The sequence below is a fragment of the Ursus arctos genome, unplaced genomic scaffold (genome assembly GCF_023065955.2).
Source record: "Ursus arctos isolate Adak ecotype North America unplaced genomic scaffold, UrsArc2.0 scaffold_1, whole genome shotgun sequence".
NCBI classification, from domain to species: Eukaryota; Metazoa; Chordata; class Mammalia; order Carnivora; family Ursidae; genus Ursus; species Ursus arctos.
The window spans coordinates 17,614,438-17,637,357 of NW_026622763.1; the positions used below are offsets into that span (position 1 = coordinate 17,614,438).

The 22,920-nt window shown below is 36.5% G+C and overlaps 1 protein-coding gene across 6 annotated transcripts in view; it reads right to left on the reverse strand.

Moving 5' to 3' along the window:
* The window catches only part of NCKAP5 (NCK associated protein 5), a 933,280-nt gene that overhangs the window by 560,684 nt on the left and 349,676 nt on the right, over positions 1–22,920 (reverse strand). The window lies entirely within an intron of this gene.

The window sequence follows — 22,920 nt, forward strand, 5'->3', positions numbered from 1 at the left end:
TGTAATTGGTGAAGAAGCACAGCCCTTCGCGTCCTGCTGGCATTTGGGGAGATAAAAGGAACATTTGTTTCGGACAAGAAAAGGCTGAACTCAGTTTAGCTCCACTTAGAGCTTCAAGAGTTTTCATAATTTTCCTATTTTCTCGTGAAAATGCTTTTTAAAGACAACCTATTTTAACAGAAAATGATGCCTTCTAAAACTGACTTTTTTTCCAAACTAAAATAGTTTCTTCTGCAGATCAAATAAGGTGCTCTTTTCAATAATAATATACTTTGAACTGTTTTAATAGGCCACTCCAGTATAACCACACATTCTACTGGTTATAGCCTTACAAAGATTAGGGCAAAAGTTTATATGTGTGTGTGGATAGATAGATAGATAGATAGATAGATAGATAGATAGATAGATAGATAGCAGTGCTAGATATACATAACCAAGACTTCAAGCATCAAGAATACAATCCACAGGATTATGTCTGATTTTGTACATTCTTCTCAAGGGCTAGAAAATGTTCAATTACCCTGAATGACAGTATTTTTGGGGGGATGATTTGTTGGATAAAAAATTACCAGTTGAAAAGTTGGAGGGGGAAGTTTTAAGCTATCGATTCAGATAGGTGTAAGAGCCAGGCAAAAATATGTATACTGTGAAAATCGAACTGAGTTTGAAATTAGTGCTCAAATCATTCTTTTGTTTTATGCTGTAGTTGAGAAATGTGGGCAAGCCACATTAAGCACCCACTTATCTAGGCAGAGACTGTGTCTTCTCCTTATTTTTATAGCCCAGTGGTGCTTACAATAGCAACATGTAACTATGGGCATTTGGTGAACGCTGATGGTTTGAAGTTTGGATTTACAGGTCAGGCTCAAAATCACATACATCACTATGACTTGATAGGTGAGTGAAAATGAGGTCCAAGTGTTACTCTTCCCAGTAAGTAAATAATCTAAGTCAAAGGCAACTACTGATCAGATTTTAAGGCATTTTTATCAATATTTAAAAGTCTGAGGGTTTTCATTGCTGAGATGTTTCATGTGCTTATTAACAGTAACGCTTTTTATTAAAAGATTCATCAGCATGGTGCCACGAAATAAGGATTTCAGAAGGGGTCCTCTCCACCAGAAGGGACTATCATGCTGGTGATGAATTTAAGGAACACCGGCCAGGAAACTGGTGTTTCACAGGGAGAGAAGAGCCACACTGAGAGTAAGACTCTGGGCTGCAGGCACCATCCTGTTTTGCTGTGTTCTTTTCTCAAGTTGGAAGCTTCAATTGCATCAGGACCAAGCGATAGGCTTAACTGATGGCCCCACCTCCAATTCATCAAGTCTTTGGTTCTTACTTCAAAACATATCCTGTCTAGTTCTTTCAATTACTTACTGTTTACAGTATGTTAGTACTAGAATATATGAGTGAAAAAAAAACACACAAAAATTTTTGACCTTATGGAAACTACATTCTGGAGGGGAAGAAAGACATTAGAAAAGAAGACATAAATCATATTCTCCGTTACAAGGCAATCAGTACTATGGAGAAAAATAAAATAAGGAAGGCTGAGTGGTATTCAAGTTTAAACAGAGGGCTCAGTGAAGGTCTCAGTGAGAATGTAAGTGTGATTAGAGGAGGTGAGGGAGCAGGTAAGCTGTGCAGGTGTATGAGGCAAGATGCTGGTGCAGTGACCCTGAGAGAGGATTGTGCCCAGTGAGGTCTAGGAACAGCAATGGGGCAGTAGGGATGGAACAGAGTGAGGGCAGAGGGTTAATGGGGGTAGTCTGAGAGGACAGATCAGTGGGTGGGATTACTAAGCCAACTTAAGGACTGGTTTTTACCCTAGGGGATATGGAAGGTCAGGGACACAGAGGGTTTTGAGGAGAGAAGTTTCATGATCTGACTTTTGTTTAACAGGCCATTCTGTCTATCCTATTATGAATTATAGGTGGGAAAGGAGGGAGGCCATGGGAAAATCTGTTATTAGGCTGTTGGAAGAATCAAGGTGAGAGAGGATGGCTTGAACAAGACCACAGCAGGAAGTATAATGAGAATTCGTGGCAATTTGGGATTGTCTTGCATTGAGAGCCAGCGGTACCTGCTTGGGACAGTGGTTGGGAAAAACAAAAGAAGTAAAAAAAATAACTCCAAGTGTTTGGCCTTAGCAACCAAAACAATGGAGTTGCTATTAATTGAAATGGGGAAAACTATGGGTAGAGCAAATTTGGTAAAAGAATCAGGGGTTCAGTTTTGAATGTGTTAGGATTGGGAAACCTATGAAATTAAACTTAAATTGACTTAAATTATGCAAAGCTCTCATAATAGTTCCTGGCTTTTGGTGAGGGCCATACAAGTGTTTGTGGTGCTGGATTTTGTGTCAGTGAAGTTGTGTTGGTGGTTGTCACTGTTATTATTGGGGTTTACCAACCAAAGGGAGTTACTGAGTAGGCAGCTTAATAAGCATTCAAGGACTGCGTTCAGGGCACAAGTCGCGGGTGGAGATGTGAATTTGGGAGCTGTATAAAGTATGGATGGTTAAATTAAATGTCACATCAGGTCACATTAAGGCTGTAAGTACAGTTAAAAAAGAGAAGACATTTGAGCACTGAATCCTGAGTCATTCCAACTTTAAAAAGTCAAGAAGATGAAGAGTAACCAGCAGAAGAGACCACCCTAAGGGGCAGCTAATGGGGGAAAAGAAAAACCGGGAGAGGGGACTCATCCAGAAACCCAGTAAAGAAGATATTTCAGTAAGAAGGGAGTCATCTGCTAGTTACAGTCTTCTGATACGATTGGCTGTGTAGAAAACCCAAAGGAAAACCTATGAGAGAGTTTATCAAGACGTTTAGATAACTTAATTGTGTACCATCTGTTTACAACACAACACCCAAGGTGTCCTAGCACCTACATAAGGATCACGTACATGAAAGATACTCAGTGTATGCTGAATTAAGTAATGAATCAATGAAAGGATTAAATGCCTTATGCTGCAAAGTATTTCTCAAATTAGTCCATGGATGATTTAGGAGGGGACTTCTGTTCTTTAAATCAAGAAATATTGATGTACAACAAGTTTTTTAAGAGGGAATAGACCTGGGAAATATTATGTGTTTCCTATTTATTAAGCAATGTCAATAGATAAAGACTTCTGGACTACAAGTCTCATATCAAATACTTTCTCCAACCATGTTTGGTAAAATTAAATTATTCACAAATAAATAACTTGCATACATACCGAAGTTAAAAAAAAATACACTTCTGTAAGTAATCTTACAACTTACGATAACAACCCACTTAAAATGAGCAAAAGATTCTGAATACACACTTCATCAAAAAACATATAAAAATGTTAAGTAATTGTATGAAAAGTTCTCATCATCATTAGTCACCATAGAAAAGCAAATTAAAATCACAAAGGAAAAGAGATATGCACCTCTCTGTTTACTGCAGCATTATTTATAATAGCGAAGACACGGAAGCAACCCACATGTCCACTTTGTTCAAGGGTCAACTGTATCTATAAAGGTAACACGTGCATGAATCTACTCATGGCATTATGCCAACTGAAAGACTACCATACTCTGTTACTGGCTTTTGTTTGATTCCAACTGATTCTAAAACACTCTAGGGACAAAAAGCAGATCAGTTGTTGCCTGGGGCTGGGGTGGAGGTGGGAGCCACTACAAAGAGGCTTAAGGCAAGTATCTGGTGTGTGGGAAACACTCTGTATCGTGATTGTGGTGGTGGTTACAAAACTGTCAAACTCATCAAATTATACATTTAAAAAGTGGTGAATTTTATTGTATGTAAATTATACCTTAATAAAAAGATTTTTTAAAAGAATAAAGAACTTAATGTGTGTACGTGTGTGCGCGCGCACGTGTGTGTGGTTTTTTTGTTTTGTTTTGTTCTGTTTATGTTTCTGTTTTGGTAGGGGAATTCTAGTGCTTCCCCATTTGAGAAGAGAAGAGGAAGCTTACCTCAGAAATATTACCACTTCATAAGCCCCAGTGAAATAACTGATCCAATAAGGATCATTAATAGATGCTGAAAGATGGTAAAAGAGGGATGGGAAACTGAATATTCACATATTAACAAATATCACTTCATAATGTTTGCTAACTACTAATGGAAAAAATTATATTTTACAAAGGAGAGATCAGCTGACATGTTCCTCCTTACATGATGCGATATGAGAAGTACAGAGAATCACTTAGGAAGTTTTTATTGCAAAAAACCATGTTTAACCTGAATCTAAGCAAGCCCTTTGACATCATTTCCAGCTTACAAGAAATACCCAATCTAGAAAATTAGGTAAATGGCACCACAAGAAAACAATAAGGCATATGCAGGATGAAGGGTGCTCTGGAACTCTTCAAAGAAAAGTCAATGTTCGTAAATGAAGGAAAGGAGAAAGACAAAAATCAGTGAAACGAGGTAGGACATAACTAAGTGAAAGTCATGGGGTTGGGTCTTTCTCCAAAATGAACACGTATCAAGGACATTTTGGGAACAACTAGACAAATGTAAGTAAGGCTGGTATTAGAGAATTTTTTTGAATTTTGCTAAGGGGAGGGCACCTGGGTGGCTCAGTCGGTTAACATCTGCCTTCGCCTCAGGTCATGATCCCAGTGTCCTGGGACTGAGTCCCACATTGGGCTCTTCTCCCTCTGTCCCTCACCCCTGCTCAAGCTCGCTTGCTCGCTCTCTCTCTCTCGCAAAAATAAATAGAGTCTTTTTAAAAATTTTGCTAAGGGTTAAGCATGATATTGTGGTTATAAAAGAAGTGGTCCTTATTTTAAAAAGACACATGCTAAAGTATTTAGGGTTGAAGTATAGTGGTGTTTACAACTCATTTTGGAAAAAATATACATGAAACAAAAATGTTAAAATGTTTTGATACTAACTTATGAATAGAAGAGTATAGTATTCTCTTGGACTTTTATTTTTCTATATATTTGAGTATTTTCTTACTAAAAAGTAATAAACTATAAACTTCTAAAAATTATAAAAGGATCAATAATTAATATAAATGGGTCAATAATTAGTATAAAGACATTTGAAAAAATAGAATTTGGTGTCTTAAAGTTACTGTGTATCAAATCTTCTACAATGGAAGGAATTAAAGCAATACATAGTGGGAAATTAAAGTTTTAGTGCACATTCTAGAAATGAAAAAAAAAAAGGAAAATGAATGTACAAAGCATCTAACCAAAAAGGATAGAAAAAGAATAACAATAAGTGGAATAGAGGAAATAATAAAGGTAAAATCAAAGTCTAATAAAACAGAACACAAAGCATTAGTACGGGATCAATAGAACAATATTTGCTTAGACCAATGAAAAACAAAGGCAACATAAGTCAGTAAGCTTAGGAATAAAAAGGGCTACACAACTGAGAATACAGCAGAGATTTAAAATAATACAAGTACTTCAGTATGAGCAACTTTATGGCAATAAATTTGAAAACATTGGTAAAATGATCAATGCCCTAAAATCTAAAGTAGAACGTTTAATAAAACTCACTCAAGAATCAACAGAATCTTGAACAATTTCATAGATCAACTCCCTAGTTGAAAAAAAAAATTACTCATGTATAACCAATAGGCCCAGATTTTTTAAACCTCTTTACTGAGATATAATTCACGTGTCGTAAAACTCACCCATTTAAAGTACACAGTGGCTTTATTTACAGCACATGCAAGTCGTGCAACCATCACTATCACTTAAGTTTAGAAGCGTTTCATCACCCCAAAAAGAAACCCATAGTACCTATTAGCAGTCACTCCTCGTTCTCCAGCCAGAGGTAACCAATAACCTATTTTCTATCTCCATCAAATTTGCCTATTCTGGACATTTCCTATAAACGCATCATACAATGTAAGACCTCTTGCGTTTGGCTTCTTTCCCTTAGCGTAATGTTTTCAAGATTTGTCCATGTTGTAGTATTTATCTGTACTCCATTCCTTCTTATTGCCAAATAATATTCCATTATAAGCATTTACCACATTATATTTATCCATTTATCAGTTATGGGACTTTCTGGTTGTTTCCACTCTGTGGCTATTGTAAATAAAGCTGCTAAAAACCTTCATGTGCCAACCATTGTGCAGATGTAAGTTTTCATTTCTCCTGTGTATATCTGGAGGAATAGAATTTCTGGGTCCTATGATAACTATGTTTATCATTTGAAGAACTGCTAAACTGTGTTCCAAAGCAGCTATACCATTTAATTCCCATCAGCTGTATAGGAAGGTTCCAATTTCTCCACATTTTCTCCAACATTCATTATTATTTATTATTGATTGTCGCCATCCTAGTGGTATCAAATGGCATTCTGTTGTGATTTTGATCTGCACTTTCCTAATGGCTAATATTGTTCTGTACCTTTTCACATGCTTATTGGTCATTTGTACGTCATGTCTGGAGAATTTATTTTTCAAATCCTATGCCCATTTTTAAATTGGGTTATTTGTCTTTTTATTGTTAAATTGTAGGCCCAGCTTTTTAAAAGGCAATTTTTACAAAGCTTGAAAACAATTCAAAAACTCTAATATCCCTATCTTACAGAAAGAGTTCTAGGAAGTAGAAATAGCAGGGAAGAGGAGAAAGAAAGAAGGGACAGAAATGGGGGAGGAAGGGGAGAGAAGAGGAGGAAAGACTTTTATGAGTTATCCAGAATGACCTTCATACTAAAAGTAAACATAGGTCAAAAAGGGAAAAAAATTAACAAATGTCTCAAAAATCCTAAATAAAACAGAATCTATCAATATAAAAAATAATAGCCATGATAATGGTAATAATATGGTATGATCAAATAAGGTTTATCCTGTAATACAAAGGTGATTTGCCCCTGGAAAAATCTATTAATTTCCAAAAATATATATATTTTAGAAGATTAAAAAAAGATATCATTTCAACAGTTGCTGAAAATTTTAGTAATGTTCAACATTTACTCATGATTTAAAACAAAAATCTTTCACAAACTAGGAATAGAAGGGAACTCTGCTAAGTTGATAAAGGGTGTCTACCAAAAATTCTATAGTATGCATGATACTAAATACTGAAATTTAAAAATTTCCTTTAAAAGTTCTTGTTCTAGACGGTGATGCCCCATCACCACTTCTGTTCAATATTTTCTAGGTCTTAGAGCAATGACATAAACAAAAGGTATAAGAATGAGAAAGTAATGAACAAAACTGTCATTATTTATAGTCAATATTATCTCCATAGAAAACTGAAGAGAAACTAGAGGCAAATCATCAGGTATATAAAGATAGTAGCATGTTTATTCAATAAAAGAACTAAGATAGTGTCCTAAGAAAGGTGCCAAATTATTAAAAGTGTAACATTTTTAGAAGATCTCACATAAAATAGTAAAATTTAGAAGGTATATAGGAATAAAAACAAATATGTGAAGAATCTTTATAGTGACTACTTTGTTGAAGGGCATAAAAGAAGACCCAAGCAACTAGGAAAACATATAGCGGTAGACCAAAACACTCAATCTCCTGACTTAATCTTTAAATGTGAAACATTATCAATCAATATCCCAGCACGTTTGTACACTGAACTTTACCGGCTGATAGTGAAATTCTTATAAAAAAGAAGGCTAAAAATAACCAGCTAATCTTTAAGAAGACTGACTGCACTAACATCCAAAAAAGGGCCAGGCAATGTACTTTATAGTTAAACAAATAAGTGAGATAATTGCACCAATGAATATAAATAGAGCCAAGAAACAGACCCACATATATGGGATTCAGATGTAGGACAAATGGCGTCATGAGTTATAGGGGAAAGGATTGATTATTGAAACAATGGCATCAGGTCCATTTTGTATATGAATAAAAAAGACAAAATTAGAACCCTACCTCAGACCATTCACAAAATAATAAACTCAGATTGAAAACTAAATATGTGAAAGAGAAGAATAAAGTAGGAGGACTGACACTACCCAAATTTAAGACTTATTATAAAGCTACAGTAATCAAGACACTGTGGTATTTGTGAAAGGACAGGCAGATCAATGGGACAGAATGGAGAGACCAGAAATTGACCCCCCATAAATACAACTTATTTTGACAAGAGCAAAGGCAATACAACGGGGCAAATATAATCTCTTCAAAAAATGGTGCTAAGATAACAAGACGTTCATATATAATCAATCAATCAATCAATCTAGAAAAAGACTTTATACCTTTCACAAAAATTAACACAAAATTATCACAGCCCTAAATTTAAAGCACAAAACTATTCAACTCTTAGATGATAATGTAGGGGAAAACCTAAATGACGTTAGATAGAGTGATACTTCTTAGATACAACACCAAAGGCATAATTCATCAAAGGAATAATTAAGCTGGACTTCATTAAAATTAAAAGTTTCTCTCTGCGAAATATAATATCAGAAAAATGAGAAGACAAGCCACAGATTGGGAGAAAATATTTGTGAAAGATACATCTGATAAAAGACTTACCTAAAATATACAAAAAACCCTTGAAACTCGACAATAAGAAAACAACCCTATTAAAAACAGGCCAGAGACCTTAACAGATACTTCATCAGAGAAGATATACAGATGGCAAATAAGCATATGAAAAGATGCTCCATGTCATGCCATCAAGGGAATGCAAATTAAAACAATAATGAGATACCACCATCTATGTGTTAAAATGGCCAAAATCCAGTGACAACACCCCCCAGTGGTGAGGGTGTGGAGCAACAGGAACTCTCACAAGTTGGTGGTGGGAATATGAAATAGTTGAGCCAATTTGGAAAATAGTTGGACAGTTTCTTACAAAACCAAACATCCTCTTACCATATGAGCTACCAATTGTGTTCCTTGGTATTTACCCAACAGAGTTGAAATCTTATGTCCCCATAAAAACCTACACATGGATGTTTATAGCATCTTTGTTCATAATTGATAAAACTTGGAAGCAACCAAGATGTCCTTTGGTAGGTGAGTGGGTAAATAAACCATGGTGCATCCAGACAATGGAATATTACACAGCACTAAAAATGAACTGTCAAACTGTAAACAGACACAGAGTTACCTTAAAGTGTATACTACCAAGTGGAAGAGGCCAATCTGAGAAAGCCAAAAGTATGGAAACAACAAAACAAAACAAAAAAACAAAAAATCAGCGGTTCTTAGGGGCAAGGTGAGCAGGAGAAATGAATAAGCAGAGAGATGAACAGGAGTATTTTGACAGCAGCGAAAATACCCCGCATGATATTATAATGACGAATATGCCGTTATACATTTGTCTGAACCCACAGAATGCACACCACCAAGAGTGAACCTAAGGTAAACTATGGACTTGGGGTGATTATGATGTCAGTGTAGATTCACTGTTGGTAAAAATATACCATTCTAGGGATTGGGTGTGGTTATGCATGTGTGGGTGCAGAGGGAATGTGGGAAATCTCCATACATTCCTCTCAGTTTCATTATAAACTTAAATCTGCTATTTAAAAACTAAGGCCAAAAAAAAAAAAAAAAAACACCTTCTGAATGTAAAAAGCAAATCTGTAAAACTTTTTGAAGAATACTTTGGAGAAGACGTTTATATTATTTCAGGATGCAAAGTAAAATGAAGTATCTCACTACATTGAATTATTGAATCTCTGTGGGGAAAAATTAATATAAAGAAAAGAAAAGTCAAGGCACAGTTTAGGAAAATCTTTTTGAAACATATATATATTCTAGTAAGAATCACTATCCCAAATTTATAAAGAACTACCAAGGAGTAGGCAACTTGTTTTAAAAAGGGAAATTATATGAATAGGCAGTTCACAGAAGAATTTAATAAATGGCAAAATCATGTATTAAAGTGCTAATATCATTAATTGGGAAATACAACCTAAAATGGCAGTAAGATAGTATGTCATGACTATCATAATCACAAAAAAATAATCATTGGTTACATCATGTGTTGGTGAAGATGTGTGGAAAAACAACTCTTCCACACTGCAGATCAGAACAGTTTGGACTTGGTGAAGTTCAAGTTGCTCATACTCTAAGACACAGCAGCTCTGTATCTATATCCTTGCTCGGGGGAAAGTCTCACACACATACACGTGCGCACTTGAAACATACAAAAACTCATTATATGTTAAGTCTCAAACATCAGTAGGTTCTTAAAGTAGAACTACAAAAAAAAAAAAACACTCTGGTAACAATACAATAAAACCATAAATTAATGACCAAAATAAAAAAAATGAAAAAGCCCTCCTCCCTCCTGTGACTTGGAAAACTAAAAAATGAACTTTAAACTTTTCTAAAAAATAATGATAAAACAACTGGATATGTTTAAAGCTGTGGCCCCAGAAAAATTATTAGCACACTGAACAGTAAAAATTTAGGGATATAAATAAACTAAATTCTCAGCTCAAAAAGCCAAAAAAGAAAAATTAATCAAGGAAAGCCCAGGAAGGAGACAAGGGTAAGAGCAAAATGTAGTGAAGTAGAGAACAGCAAAGCAATAAACCTAGTTAAGAAATCAAAATCCAGCTTGTTTCTCTTAAATGGACCCCTACATAATTCGATTCAAAAAAGGGAAGGGGGGAGAAAGCACAAATATACAAGATAAGAAATGGCAATAGGAAATTACCACTGAAATAGAAAAAAATAAATAAGAGGCCACTTTATTGATGTCATCTCTATGGAACTAAATTTGAAAATATGGATAAAATGGAGTAATTCTTTGAAAACGACATTTACCAAAATTGGTTCTATTCAGGATAGAAAACTTAATCAGATCAACTTCCCTAAAAGAATAAAGAAAATAATTAAAATAGTATCTCAGCCAAAAAACTGTAGGCCCCTATCATTTCACTTGAGAATTTTAACAAATCCTCAAGATTAGACCATTCCAATGATCCTTATTTTTTTTCCAAAGCATGAAATAGGAAGAAAAACCTTCCAATTATTTTTCTAAAGCAAGTATATCATTAACAGTTACTATGGACTGAATGTTTTCATTCATAACAAATTCATATGTGGAAAGCCTCCCTCCAGATATGATGGTATTAGGAGGTGAAGCCTTTGGGAGGTGGTCAGGATTAGATGAGGTCATGAGGGGTGAGCCCTCCTTAATGGGATTATTGCTCTCATAAGAGTCATGAGAGAGCTTGCGTCCTCCCTCAGCTCTCTACCATGTGGGGGTACCAGGAGGCTGAGGACACAAGAAATCAGCAGTCTGCAACCCAGAAAGGGGCCCCTGACCAGAATTCAACCACACTGGCACCCTGATTACAGACGTTCAGCCTCCAGAACTGTGAGAAATTAATTTCTGTTGTTGATAAACTACCAGGTTTACGCTATTTTTGTTATAGCAGCCAGAACTAAGAGAACAATTTCACCCAATTAAAGACAGTGAAAAAGTATTACAGACCAATGTCACTATATATCGATGCAAAAATGTTAAATAAATATAAGCAAGACAATGCAATACTACATTAAAAAATTATACCATGACCAAAAACCACTTGCATTTGGCTCAATATTAGTTAGTATAATATACCACATTGCTAAATCTAATAATAACTGCATGAGTCTCTCCACAGATATTTTAAAAGCCTTGACAAAATTTAACACCCTCCCTGATAAAAACTCAGAGAGATAGGAATATATATTTATATACATATTTTCTCAACATGATCACACACACACACACACACACACACACACCCTTTGTCTAAACACCAGTATCTCACTTAAAAGACAAACACTTGAGGCATTTCTAGTAAAATCACGAACAAGGCAAGGATGCCCACTCTCCCCACTACTCTTCAACATTATAGTGTAGTCAATGCAGTCATATGAGATAAATCAAATAGAGCCTAAGAATTAGAAAAGAACAAATAAAAACTATATTTTTAGATGACAGTAGTATGCCTGAAAAAATAATGTGAATTGCCCATAAAATTAATTCAAACAATAAAAATTCAGGTTCACTAAAATTAATATACATAAATCAATCACCATCTTTTATACTAATAATAACCTGTTAGAGGGATAGAACTGTTATATGGAAAACCTCATTTATATTACCAACAAAGAAGATAAAAAATTTAGGGAAAATCATAAGAAGAAATGTATAAAATCTGCATGAGGAAAGCTTTAAAACTCTTCAAAAGCACGAAAGTGGACTTGAAAATATAGAAGGCCGCCTTCACTCTGCTACGATACAATGACTCAATATTATAAAAATGTCACTTCTCTCTAAGTGACTTTATAAAATTAACACAATTTCAATGAAAATGCCAACAAGATTTTTTTGGAGCTGGATAAGTTCCTACTCAAGTTCTTATGAAAAAGTCTTGTGAGAATCACCACTAAGAAAAGCTACAGCAAGAAAACTAGTTTACCGTGGAGTAAACATACTGTGTATCTCCTATAATAAAAACAGTGTGGTTCTGGTGCATTGGACAAACAGGGCAGGACGGATGACAATGTCCAGGGAGAGCCCCAAGAACATGTGGAAATATACGAGGTAATAAAGACAGCATTTCAAATCACTGGGTCAACAAGGGCCTTTTTTTTTTTTTTAAGATTTTATTTATTTATTCGACAGAGATAGAGACAGCCAGCGAGAGAGGGAACACAAGCAGGGGGAGTGGGAGAGGAAGAAGCAGGCTCATAGCGGAGGAGCCTGATGTGGGGCTCGATCCGAGAACTCTGGGATCACGCCCTGAGCCGAAGGCAGACGCTTAACCGCTGTGCCACCCGGGCGCCCCAACAAGGGCCTTTTTAAATGAAGAATGCTGCAGAACTCATTGGCTATTGGACCGAAAAGAACACTGAATTCACACTTCAAACCACACAGAACACGAACTCCAAATAGATTCAGAATCTAAGTGTAAAACGAGGCCCTACACAAAACGCAAAATCAGGTAACTTCTCTATAACCTGAGTGACAGAAATGCTTACATAACAGTGACTCAAACAACAGATACAGTAAAAGATCCGTAAATTTGACTATCTAAAAATTTTAGATAGCATGTTATATATATATTTTTTAATGACTGCTGTAACAAATTATCACAAGTGCAATGGCTTAAAACAACACTGTTACTACCTTATAGGTTTTGGTAGAATTCCAACTGGCCTCACTGGTTTCAAGTCAAGGTGTAGGAAGGGCTGCATTGCTTTCCAGAAGATTTAGAGAAGAATCTGTACCCTTGCCTGTTCTAGCTTCTTAGATGCTGTCCACATTCCTTGGCTCATAGTCCTTTCCTCATTGGGCAAAGCAGCAATGTCGCAGCTGTATGATCTTTTATTTCCAACCACACTTCCCTCTCACTATAGCCAAGAACGATTCTTAGTTTTGAAGGACCCACCTGAATAATCCAGGAATATACTCTCCCTCTGTGGGCACTTAGTTTAATCATAACTGCAAAGTACCTTTTGCCAAGTAAGGTAATGTATTTACAGATTCTGGGAATCAGGACATGGACATTTTTGGGAGCCATTATTCTGCCCACCACACCTAGCAACACACACACACACACACACACACACACACACACACACACACACACACAATAATCAAAAGACTACTGACATGCCAAGAGAAAATATTTGTTATAAATTATAAACAAAGGCTAATAACCCTAATATACAAAGAACTCTTAAAGTAAGGGGAAAAAAATCTTAACAAAAACTTAGCAAAAGTCATGGACAGACAATTCACAAAATGAAATGAAAGTGGCCTCTGAGCCTATGGGGAGGTGTTCAAGTTCACTCATACTAGAGAAGTGCGAATTACAACTACCCTGAGATACAGTTTCTCATCCATCAGATTATAGAAAATGTAGACATTCAAAAACTCACTCTGTTGGTGAGACTGTGCGTGAACACACATTCTCATATATTGCTGGTGAAAACTGGCACAAACTTCCTGAAGGAAAATTTGTCAACATCCAACAAAACTTCATTTGCATTTATCATTTGAGTGAGCATTTTGCTTGGAGTTTACTCTGAAAGTACACTTCTAACAATAAAAAACTCATAGGCACATTGGTTATTCACTGCTTTATTGCTCATAATTTTAAGTTGTTGCTGAGAAGTTCTCTTACTTATCCTTGCTTCCATCTATTCCTTTTTTCTTTTCAAGATTTTATTTATTTGAGAGAGAGAGAGCGAGCGCACACGCGCAAAAGAGAGCATGAGTAGTGGGGGAGGGGAGGGGTAGAGGGAGCAGCAGACTCCACTGAGCAGGGAGCCTGACGGGGTTTCCATTCCAGGACTCCCCCCCCCCCCATCATGACCTGAGCCGAAGGCAGATGCTTAACCCACTGAGCCACCCAGGTGCCTCCAGTCTATTCCTTTTTATCCTTGTGTTATGGCTTGTCATGTCTGTCAGGTTGGCTCATAAACTATTTTGTAATCTTCCATGGGAAGTTTCTGCACTCTATGGTAGCACTGAATAAACGTCTGCTGATTTTTAAATTATTAGGGTTGAACAATCATTTCTTATTAGCAATTTATTTTTGAAATAAAGCTCTCATATAACTAACACTATATGGCTTGTTAATTTTGGATTTATCCTAGATTAATGACTATTACACTCATTTTTACTTACTTCTTACTGAGTTTCTGTTTTATCACAGCCAGTCTTAATCAGAGAAACTTGGTTTCTTTAATAATTAAAACTCTGTGGCCAGGGCTGAATTAAGCCCACCACTCAAAGCAAGATTCCAGTGGACTTCCCATACTCTTTCACTCACAATTGAGCAGACCCTTGTTCTGGGATAGCATTATCATCATTAGACAAATGTATAAATGGAATGCACTTAAGTAGTGCCTGGTTATTCTCCTGGGGCTTGTTAACAATACAAATAAATACACACCTATCTTCTATCAATCATTCCATTTTTAAACTTAAAGATGAATGGCCTTTCATTAACCAAGGCATTCATTCAACCATCATTTATTAAGCAGCTATTATATCAGATAACATGCCAGGTTTTTAAAATCAAGTTTATGGTCTGCAAGCAAAAAAAAAAAAAAAAAAAAAAAAAGCACATGACTTCAATTTTTTACAGCTCATTTTCTGTATCTTTTGTTTGTATTCAGATCCTGTCTTTATACTGTCTCCTGAAATCAGTCAGTATTTCATTTTTAGTATGTACATATGTGTCTATACACACATATATATTGGTATGTGTTTACATATGTATGTAATGTGTGTATATGTCTCTATAATCCTATCCATTACTTTCTTTATCCCTCCCTTTATATTGGGCAACTATTAGCAAAGTAGTAATGTACATGCGAGGAAGGGAGGGGATTGCCCTCATGCACACACGTGCTTATTTCAGTTTGCTTATACCCACCAACAGCACTCAGAGCAGCAGCCACACATCTGAAATGGCTGTATACCCGGGACGGTAGAATATATTTCAACTGAACTTGCATATAGGAAATCCATTATCCACTCGTCTACCCTAGCATGGGGATAGCTTCTGTGGTTTTCCAGCAACCTACAGAATGCAATCCTGTGAAAATAATATAAACATATTCTTGAGAGAAACTCAACAGAAAGTTAATAATGTGGTATCCTTCTCACTAGATGCTAAAATAATTTTATAAAGATCTTATGAGTTCTCTTAATTTTTACTTGATTTATGGGTTGAGACTTTTTAATGTTTCTCATCATAGAATCACAAAAAAATATGATTACTGAAAGGAACCTAATGCCATTCCTGCTTGCTTTATGGATGGGGAAATTGAGTTTGCATATTTAGGACCACACAAGGGACTCAGAGAGAGAACTCAAAGCTGGCTGTGCGGTTTCCTCACCCACTTCCCAGGCCGCTAGTCACCAGACTGGGGGGAGTTCGTGGTGCCCGCGGAGCTTAGTGGAGCTTCTCTAAGCATGACTTAGAAGGACATGGAAACACAAAATCAAATTTGTACTGACCCGCAGTCCTTCTGTACTTATTCAGGAGTTGGGATGGAGGGGGCTTGTAAAACAAAAGAAAGTTTAAAAATTCACTCTAGATCAGAAACTGGCACCCACAGGTGAAATCTTGCCTACTTTCCTAAATAAAGTTTTTTCGAAACACAGTCACACCTATTATGCACTGCCTGTGGCTGCTTTTGAGCTCCCAACTACAGAGTTGGGTAGCTGGGACAGGGATCATAAGGATATAGCCAGGAAAGCCAAAAATATTTCCTTTCTGACCGTTAACAAAAAACATCTCCTGCCTCCTGCCCTAGATAATATTTCCCCCTTACAAGACAGTATCAACATGAATAAATATACTTAAAAAAAAAAACCTACTAATGATTATAATTTTGAGTTGTACTTTGAAACAACTAGGGTAATTAACTACATGTTATAAATTCTAATGAGCCCTCAAGTTTCTGGTACCAGTTGTCCTACAGCGTATACATTCCTATGGAATGTTAGTGACATTCCTTTTTTAATAATAAGAATAGGAGTCATTTTAACTAATTAACTTTTAAAAATTAAACCTAAATTAACTTTTTATAGCCAGTAATAACTACAGCTAAGATGTGTCCCAGATAATTAAAATATAGTGTTCCTAATGAATGGGTGTCTACTACAACTTTCTTTACAAAGATAATTAGAGTTGCTTATACAGTTTCATCCAGTCCTTTGTGCATTCAAGATTATTTTATTTTCCCAAAATGTAAACATGGATTTTTTTCAATGTATTTATTTTTATGAATTAAGAATACAACACTTATCAAAATTTTTAAATGCCCTGTAAAATTTTAAAATTGCATAACTACTATTTGGGCAATAATAGTAAATTCAAAGAAATATTAAGAACAGGTCCCAGACTTATGAAAGAAATAGAATTTTGAAACATATTCTGGAAATATGTTGGGCATAAGATAAAGGGAAAAACTAAAGCTGAGATTGACACATAGGAATTGAAATAAAGTAGAACCATAATAAATTATTAATTTTTAGGAAATATATTCTAGGCACTAGAGAGAATCTCTTCTGCCTTTATACTAGTTTGGCCTGCATATGAAGTCAGGATAGGCTAGGTTATACTATGGTAACAAACAATTCCCAGATATCTCTGGCTTGAAATGAAAGCTTATTTTTTCTTCACACCACATGTTGGCAAGGGCCTTTGTGCAGTCACTCTATGATCCTAGCTTTATAATAAATCATCATGCTGAGCACTGATGGCTGCCACACCAGAACAAAAGAGCACATTGGAGGATTGCACATCCATAATTAAATGTTTCAACTTGGAAAGTTACTTTTGCTAGCAACTCATTGGTCAGAATGAGTCACATGACCCCTCCAACCCACAAAGGAACAGGAGTTATAATTCTACAATGTGCCTCTAAGAGACAGAGCTGGAAATATTTATTAACAACTCATTGACTGTTTAATGATTAAGGACCAAACTAGCTAATCGTCTGTGCTTCACATTCCTCATCTATAAAATGAGAATACTAAACCTCAGAATTGTGAGGATTAAATGAGTTAAATACTTGTAAAGAGCTTCGAAGAGACCGGCATAAAGTGTTATTGGTGGTTTATTCCAAGCTTTGTCCTTGCCACACTGCTCTTCAGAGCCAAAACAGAGGAGAGCTGTCTTAGAAATGCTGACTTGGGCCCAGCAGGGATGCTTATGAGAAGAATTCTGAAGGGAAAAAAAACCATGATCAAACGAAAGAAATAAAAATGTTAGGTCTTCCTTCGACATATATTGATCCAGGAGGCAGGAGACAAGCCATTAGTGGGGTAATGATTCAGTGCCACAGAAGCTAATGGAACAGGGGGACAAAGACACCAAAACCTGATAGTAGGTCTTAAGAATTATGAAGGCCAGAGAATGAAAATAGGGTGTGAACATGTATGGACACATTAAGTAGAGGATGATGGATAGGCTACTCTACGGTATACACATTTGGGGATTGCATTATGTGAATGGAATCCCTTCTAATGTGTGGTTTACAAGACTTCCATCAAGCTAAAAATGAGAGGGCAAGTAGAAGACTTTGAATAGCAAGAGCAAAGGCAAAAATGTAAGAGGAGAAATGGGAATGAAGACGAAATGAACCAAGAATCCATGTCCCAGAAATGTAGTCAGAAAGCTCCTCTCCTATATAGAAATGCAGGAAGTGGTAGACTGATGGCAATGTTCATTCCTACCAGAACTCCCATTGCCTCAGCACTGGCAAGTGTGGTTGCTCTGAATCCATGACGCATGACTATCTATCCCTGACAACTCATGATGACCATGCATCCATACGCATTTAACCAATCCTGGACCATTAGGCACCAGGTGAAGAGATGAACAGACATGATTTCCTCTTCCAGTGGCTTACTGGTTAATGAGGGAGCCAGAGAAGTTATTAACCCACCTGTAACATAAATCAAAATGAAGGAAGTTCTGCACCGCATTCACACATCAAATTTTGTGGGACTACAGAAGACGGAGCAGCCCATTTTCAGTACAGAATCAGGGAATGCTTTTCGGAGGAGATGGCACTGTAACTGAGATTTTTTAAAAGAAGAGGGATAAAAAGGTAGATGATGTAATAAATACCAAAATAATGGAATATCACGAGCAGCCATGAAAATATGGACCATGTAGACCATTTGGAGTGGGTAGAGAAATATGTTTCAAAAAGAAAAAGGAGATTTGTCTGTTTTTCTACCCCCAAGCTCAGTGGCACACTTTACAAGGTCTCATTCCACAATTTGCCTATATTTACAAAATTTTCTGTTTTTCCTTCCCCAAAATATTCAAAATTTTAAATGGCTATGTGATTTGAATTTTATTTCAGAAATCTTTCAGTGTAAGCTCTGTGTTTTCCTATATAATCACAAATTCAAAAGATCATAGAGCTGAGAAAAACTTTCAGCTCAGATTCCAGCTTTACAGATCAAAGTCCAGTGACCAAATGACTTACCTGTGGTTACAGCAGTGGCAGACTCAAGACTAGAATTCCTATCATAATACTGAATGTGCTCGTTGCTTTAAAAAATTTAAAAAAAAAATCAAGAAAACAAACATGATTCTGAAGCTGCTCTTGTGGTTTTTCTTTGAGTATTCTGTGTCAGAAGCAAAGTGACTTATATCTATAAGGTTATAAGTAATACGCATATCGTGAAATGGAATTATTCATTAAACCATCAAATGTCTCATAGAGGGGTCACCCCTTGAAGCTTGTGTGTGTTTAAGCCAAATAAAAGGAAGTCTTATTCCACAAAGTAGGGATTAAATTTATGGAAATTATTACCCAACAAGAGGTGGGAGAGGTTAGAAATACAAATAGATGTTAAGTGGCTTGTATGAATTAATGACGGGCCCATCATAGTTAATGAGAAAAGATGCCATGTTTGGGTCATGTTATGAACGTTTGAAGTTAATATCAAAGATGCCCTGCTCGCCAGCTCTGCCAAAGACAGAGAGGGCACAGGGCCATGATGCTCCTTGACAATTTTTCCTTCAATTTGTGAAAGTCTCCAATATTGCATTCTGGATGCCATTGAGAAACTGCCAGGTTTGTGAATAGAAGATGGACATTCAAGAAACCAGTCTTTGACAATATCTTAAGCAAGCCCACTATATCTGAAGTATCTTGTTCCCAAACAGAAGTATATAGGGTATTTTTACATTCCAACTTTACATGAAGAATCAGGTCTTAGAAATCCCATGAGAAAGTTTTCCTAAGGATTTATCCACACTTTCTTCTCTGGTTTGCTCAAATGAAAAGCAGGAAACCTTCCAGACATTTTGAACCTCTGACCTTTTGTGGTTTTCCCATCAAGACATGCAAACATCCATGCAGCTATTCAAATATCCCTCCTCACTGCATTATAGCATGGCTGTATATTACCCCTATATCTAGAACACTTCCAATGTCTAGCCCATTATAAAATGAGTTTAACTGCGTGTTTCTTAGGAAAAAAGAAGATCTCATTGCCTCGTAAATGTAGAAACCCAGTGTCATGTATACCTATCTGGTTTTCCAAATGATTTTTCCCAAACCACCCTAACTGACCCTTCCCAAATGTTTCCAGTTGACAAGTCAATCAGCTTTTGCCTTTCACCCAATCTCAGCTCATGCCTTCTCTTTGATAATATCGGGATATCCCATCTGACAACAGTCTTGGCTAATTAATTTACTCCAATGTCTAGCAGCCATTTGACAGGAAAAATAATCTACACGGTATTTATTGCAAAATCTTCACCGTTGTGACAAAGATGAATGCAAACTTCACACAATCATTTTTCAACTGTTATCCAAACTTGAAAATGGTTTTCAAATGTTAACTTTAAAATTATGAGGAGGAAGATAATGGTTCTACTTTAAAGCTGCCTGGAAATGGAACTTCTCTGACAATGGCTTAGCATTGAGCCAGAAAAGTAAACTCACTTACTAACGTAGTAAATGGGCCAGAAATAAATCTGTCAGAGATTTGGGCGGGGGTGGGTGTGAGTGGGAAGGGGGGCCACAAAAAGAAGGGGCAGTGGAATTGAATTTCCAAACTAAATGATCTGAAACTTTTAATATCCTATATCTTCAGAAAGCACTATCTTCTTTTGTGAAATGCACATACCACTGTTATAATATGGTTGAAACTGGAAAAATCTAAATACAGACCATGAGAAACACCTACAACACTCCACTTTAATCTCTGTCTCCAGCAAAAAAATCCAGTAGTTCCATTCACTTTTGATGCACTCTCGATAGATACTTTCTCATGAGCTTTGTTTCCTTTCTAACATTATCCTCCCTGATAATCCTTAACCTTGAGATTTTAACTGTTATATTAATAATTGTTCATTTCAGTGATGATCTGAAATTCACTCCCTTCTCCCTTCTGAAGGCCAGAGTAATTGGCCAATAAAAGTTCCTCAAGGTCAGGAACGACCTAATTTACTTGTAATTATTAATTGTGCTCTGACCTCTTAACCATAAATAAAGCCCTGGCATTGGAAAAATGAAGATGTGAAACAGGACATGGTAATTTAAAAAATCAGGGAATAAAGGAGTAGTGGAGGAAAAGAGAACGGATTTTCTAAATTTAAAACACTCTTTGCCCTTTCTTGAAATAATGATTTATATTCTTTGAGTCTGCAAGAGAGTAACTAGATATGCATGATGCAATGCTGGAATTTTAGGTATTTTGCCTAAAGGTTATTAACAATTAGTACCACTGGGTGGGGGGAATCATAAAGTTAGAATAACAACCCTCTCTCAAAGGATGACTGAAACTAGGCTTGTAATCCGGTCATAATAAAATATATTATGTTTAGATTAGAGCCCCACATGTTAAGAGGAAAATTGACAAACTAGAGTAAGTCCAGTAGGTGGCCACGATTAATTGGGGTTTGAAAAGTGAGTTGTACGTGGAGCCAAGGAAGAACCTATATTGCTTTCTTTTGGAAAAGTGAACAGTGAGGCCAAACATGTAAAAGGGTCTTCAGACATACAAAAGGGATGATACACAGAAGAGGAAATACTCCCTAGAAGTAGAGCTACTGATGGCAACATTGGGGCTGGAGCGTAAGAGTCAGATGATGAGTCACCCAGCACCAAGGGGTGGCTGGTCTCTTCCTGTCCAGTGTAGCAGAATCCATGCTACATAACCTTAGAAGGACAGTCCCTCAGCTTGTGTTTTGATACTTGCAGGGGTACAAAGCTCACTATCTCAAGAACAGCCTCCTCCACATTAGAGGCTAGAAGTGTCAGATCATTCCCTTCCAGTGCTGAGTCGCCAACTTTCAGGTTTGCACTCTGACAACTAGGTAACCAGTTCTGTTCTCATGAATATCTCAGGATGTGGCTAATCCCTTCTCCACAACACAACTCACCGGAGCTGTCAAACAATTATAGGTCTATCTTTTAGTTTTCTCTTTGTCAACATCCCTGATTTCTTTCACCATGATTAACTTATTTTGCACATCATACCCTTCTAGTCACTGACCTTCTGGGCATTTGCTAGTTTGTAATGTCCTCAAGTGACATCTGAAATAAATATTCTTGAGACAGTGCAGCAAGAATACAACATAAGACTTCTAATTGCTCTGTTTAAGAGAATCGGTTAGTATGTGTTAACTGAACACTTACGATGTTCAACCTAAGCTAGCCACCATTTAATAGATAACAGAAGTGGAAAGCCATGGGGCGCCTGCGTGGCACAGCGGTTTAGCGTCTGCCTTCGGTTCAGGGCGTGATCTCGGCGTTATGGGATCAAGCCCCACATCAGGCTCCTCCGCTATGAGCCTGCTTCTTCCTCTCCCACTCCCCCTGCTTGTGTTCCCTCTCTCGCTGGCTGTCTCTATCTCTGTCGAATAAATAAATAAAATCTTTAAAAAAAACAAAAAAAAAAGAAGTGGAAAGCCAGGTGCTGGCAATATTTGTGCAGTTAAAATTAAGGTACATGGAATAATTCTGGAGTTTTATAAGATGTAAATCATTATGTGTTCATGTGTGGTATAGTCCCAGGTTAAGGGGGGATTAGAAAAAAAATGGAGCTCAGGCAGCCTGAGGAATCCACATGAGGAGTTAGAGATGAGGAAGACCTTAGCTGGACTTTGAAGGATGGGTACAACTTGCCTGAAATGGAGACGTGAACAACCAGGGAGGGTGTGTGTAATAGGCATAATCAGTAAAAAGGATGTCAGGGTTGGTAGGGACATGTGTGGCTAGATTTAGAAACATTTAGAATTATACCATACCATTTCCAATAGTACTTTCTTTCTTCCATTCAACTTTTGGGTATTTATCTGAAGAAAATGAACATTAATTTGAAAAGATATATTTAACCCTATGTTCACTGAAGCATTAGTTACAACAGTCAAGATATAGAAACAACCTAAGGGTCTATTGATGGATGAATGGATACATAAGATAAATATTCATATATTAGCTATGGAATATTACTTAGTCATAAAAAAGAATGAGGC